Raw genomic sequence first — 5000 nt, 5'->3', positions numbered from 1 at the left:
TCCAAGATCACTGCCCCAGATGTTTTTTAGTAGTATTTTATATTTCCTTTCTCTCCCTGTTTGCTCTGATTTTTGGTACAACTTACCTGGTACGTAAATTTTGGGTTGCTGTTTATTTTTTTTTCGATGTTCGTGTATCTTTTTCCTGTTTCTCGTTTTCTATGTCACAGGCCACTGCAAAAGTCAACATTTTATTTTCTCTGATTTTCAGGAAACTTCGTAGAAAGATACCTTGAGGGTTGGGGACTATTTTCCACGTAAAGGTTATTATTTACTTTTACATCGTTTTTCAATACGTCACAGAAACTATAATAGTTAACTTTGTGGTTCCTATTGTTGTCATCGTCACGTTTGATAATATTTTTTTCAAATAACGACATGTGTATTTATGTAATAATGTATGACTTCAGCAAGGTTTTAATGAGTCAGTGCTTACAATTAATACTCGGAAGCACGTTTGCATTATGTCTTGTCATTGTCGCTTTGTGCTTTCGTTTTGTCAGAACAGAAACTTAGGATTGGTTTAGATATTTTAATATATATATATATATATATATATATATATATATATATATATATATATATATATATATATATATATATACATGTGTGTGTGCGTGTGTGCTTATATACTTATGTAATGTATGTGCAAGTTCATTTATTGTGTGAGATCACATTTAACAACATTTTGTTCTTTCATTTTACTTGTTTATTTGAACAGTACTAAAACATTACCTTTGAAAATAATAAGAATCGTAATATTCTTTCCAATCACTCATTCTTTCCTTCTCACTTCACATGCTTTTAAAAGACCTCGTGCCTTCTTATAATTTTGCCCAAAATCCAACAAAAGTAAAACTAAACAAATCAGACAATAACGAAGGGCAAATGGAAAAACAATCTCCCTTTGGAAAAATATTGACGGTCATCGAATTATATGTATTTTTCTTGTGTTTTTAAGAGACAATAAGATCCGTCAATGCCATGTCGTCCTGTTCCATGACGAGACAAGACACTTTGTCAATTTCAGCTGAGATTTCTGTTCACATTGCTACCGAACCCTTCAGAAAGCGCTGATATCGGCCACATTGGAGTTCTTGTAAGTTGCTGGACGATGTTAGAAACTGTTTTTTTTTCAGTATTAACTTCCTTATTTTCCATTTGATCTGGTGAATCATCCTGGAGTCTTCATTGCCTTAAATTGGGGTAGTTGGTCTTGACAGCTCTTATTCCCCTAAGGCGTTTCTACTGAACAGTGACTGTTACAAAGAACATCAGACAGATGGTGGTGTTTTTGACTGTTTAACAGAGTGTGTATTATTTACAAAATTATTACTTAAGTTTTCCTCAAGCTATTGGTTCCCCGTTCATTTTTAGAAAGACTGCTCATTGGTTTCTCCATGAAGCACCCATAAAACTAATTTTTTCTTATTTTTTTGGTTGGTGAGGGTTGGCGGTTGGATGTTAACCTTCATTGAAATAGTATTTTTAAACACCTTTTTTTTCCATTTTAGTAAATTAAGAAATAATGTAATAGCACGTAAAACGTACCATTCAATAGAAGAAATTTGCGTCCTCTAAATCATTATGTCGTTCAATATTGATTGCTGCTCTCTTTTTCTTTTGACATTACTTCACGTTTTAAAAATGAAAAAAAATGTTTTTGGAAAATAAATAAATACCGCGATATCCTCCCCACCGTACAAACTTTCTTTCATTCTCATCTCTTAGACGCTTGAAAGAATTTTTGGACTCCAGACCGAGTTGTGGTTTTACCAAAGCCTCAAGAAAATCAAGAAGAAAGTGTTTCAGATAATAATAGAGAAATTGGAAAAAAAATAAGTTTTAAAGTTAAAAAATGATGCTGTGAAAATTCTATTTTGCTTACATGGTTTTAAGAATGAACCCATTTTATTTTTCGGTAAAACTGTCAAGCAGAGATAGAGTGGTATTTACTGATGAAGACATTTCCGCTGGTCCTTTACGATATAAAGCTTTCCTGTTATTTAATGGTAGGATAATATATAATAAACCTTCAGAATGCCAAAATTGGTGTATGTACCGTACCCCTGTTTCTTTTACTGACTCAGTTCGGCTTTTTCCAGTGGTTCTTAGGGTAATTACCATAGTTTATTGTAATATATTTTGTATACAGTAGTATAAGCCATCCATTAACATTGCATAAAAATTTACTAAAACGAGTTTTTTTTTTTTTTAGTTTATTCATTGTACATACATGAAAAGAAAATATTTTACCTGCTGAATATTTCTGAATTTCTGAGTAATGTAATCTCTGAGAGAGAGAGAGAGAGAGAGAGAGAGAGAGAGAGAGAGAGAGAGAGAGAGAGAGAGACTGTATGCTGCTTCAGTCACTTTTGTTGTGAGTTGACAGTGTTAATTAGTTTTTATTATTTTATATTTTACAATTTTTCCAGTATTAACTATTTTCCCAGTATTGTTCAGGGACTTACATATCCAAATGATGCTCTATTTTTGCTCCACAAACATTTCTGCCCGGGAATTTTTTTATATAAAATATTTATAATTATAACGTTAACATTGATTCGGTGATTAATGTCCGTTTCTCGCATGAAATTTTATCGATTGCTATTCTGTTAGATTATTTCCCCCGTTTCTCACTTTCTTAAACCAAGGACTTGCATTTTTACTTTCTATGCCATTTGTAAAACTTCATCCTTTTACGACACGAATTTGCTTTTGAAAAATAGGAAACGAAGACCTGTCTTCCAGGTGTAAAGCGAGTGGAGGATTCCAGAAGTGAATCTTTTTGAACATTTTTTTCTTCCTTTATGTCTTTCCATCACTTTCCCCGACTTTCTTTCCATAACGGAAGGAAACGATGCAATTATTATGCACAGCGTTGAGTAAGGAATTGTTTATAAATATGAGAGAAAGCGAATGGAATCATGAAGTATTATACAGGAGACAGTACACACTCTGACACATTTATATACATATATATATATATATATGTGTGTGTGTGTGTATGTATATAGATTTTTATATATAATATATTAAGTATATATTTTTATATATTATATATATATTTATATATAGATTATATGTAAACATATATTATTATAATATAATATATAATATATAATATATATATTATTTATATATAAGATGTATGTTTACTTTCTCATGTATACTTGTGTGCCTGTGTGGTCAAGCGTGCCTGGGTCCTTGAGAACAGGTTGTGATCAGAACAGACCAGTATACTAGAGAAATTAAAATCCAGGGATAGAAAACAGGCGTCTATAAAATTACTCATGAATGAATAAACAATGGCAATAGTCGCGGAATGTCTCGATTGGTTGGGGCGAGTGGCGAGAGGAGTCATTTCTATCAGATAGTCCACAGACAAACAGAGAGAGAGAGGAGAGAGAGAGAGAGAGAGAGAGAGACTGACATTTGAAAAATGAGTGTAGGAGCGTTTCATTTTTCTACGTGCCTCGACAGTCTTTGTATAGATATTTTTCGTTCGCCAACGACGGGGGGACGAGATGAGCATAGGAAGGGAGCCTTTGTTTTTGGAATTAAAGACAGTGAAAAGTCTTCTTAAAAAAAAGAAAGAAAAAAAACAAGAATCGTGTATTTTCTAACAATAGATAGAATGACAAGTATCTGGAACGAAACAGATTTTAGTCTTTGCTAGCTAGGTAATGAAAAGCAGAAATGTCTCGGTATTTTAAAGATTATCTATTAAACAGTTCCTGTAGGACTGGTTTGTATTCAACAGTGTTCAGTAGATGATGATTAAATCCGTTTATATACAAATTTTTTTCATTGAATTATTGATAGATTTTATATTGTTTTCTGTGAATGTCTTTCATCTGAGAATCAAATCTTAGTTATTTGCTATTATAAGCTAAACCTTTTCCTGCTTCGTATAAAGCGGATGACCTGGTCGTCATGTTTTTAGACACTCACTGCTACTGACGTGATTGTTACAACTTAAAAAAAAACTATTATTTCTTTTTAAACTTTATTATGGCACTTTATCGAGCAACTAAGTAAGTCTAAGGAGTATGGTACGAAAGTAATCCTGACGTTGGTTGTTGACAGAGCTGACAGCTGACAGAGAGAGAGAGTCCTCTGAGACTCTTCATTATACTTGGATGAGCTCAGGAGCAGTTGGCTATTGATTTTAATTTTTTTATTTTTTATTTTTTTCCTGTTTTGCAGAAAGTGTCCCAGAATATATTTGGTAAAATGTCCATGAAGTGTTTCATCTAGCGAAATTGGAGCTCATTCCTTGTTCCTCAACAAACATTAATCTTACTGATGCAAAAAAAAAAGCAACTCGTTTTTTAAATAAACTGACAAACTACAGTTGAAAAAGTATACCTTGTGTAACAGATTGTTACACAAGGTGATTTTTATTGCGAAAAAAAACTGAATGAGAGAGAGAGAGAGAGAGAGAGAGAGAGAGAGAGAGAGAGAGAGAGAGAGAGAGAGAGAGAGAGAGACTTGACTTTCCATACAGCTGAAATACATGACACCAATATTTACAAGACTGTCTACTTATTTTGCCAAATTTTAACAACCCTGGAAGGGTTTCCGAAAATGTTTTTAGGTCGTGGGAATGATTTACAAGTAAATGCAACCCTGATGGATCGTGCAAGCACTTTCTACACCAAGTGGATTGTGATTTTGTATCCAGAATTACCAGAGATTAACAACAGAAAAATAAGGGTTTAGCAGTTGATCCTCGGTTATGGTACCTTCATATTCTTTTTATTTTTTCCCATATTAATATTGGAGGTGTGAGGGGAGAAATTTATATATATATATATATATATATATATATATATATATATATATATATATATATATATATATTTATATATATGACATTGTCAAGGAGTTAATGAAGTACAATTGGAGAGAAAGGTCTCAGGTAACAAACAAGATCAAGAATACCAGATGGTTAATTGTCAAAAGGGTAAAAATTAAAAGAGATAATCCAGGATTAT

Source organism: Macrobrachium nipponense, chromosome 3, assembly GCF_015104395.2.
Source record: "Macrobrachium nipponense isolate FS-2020 chromosome 3, ASM1510439v2, whole genome shotgun sequence".
NCBI lineage: Eukaryota > Metazoa > Arthropoda > Malacostraca > Decapoda > Palaemonidae > Macrobrachium > Macrobrachium nipponense.
The sequence above is the reverse complement of the archived record's forward strand: the minus strand, read 5'-3'. Positions refer to the sequence as shown.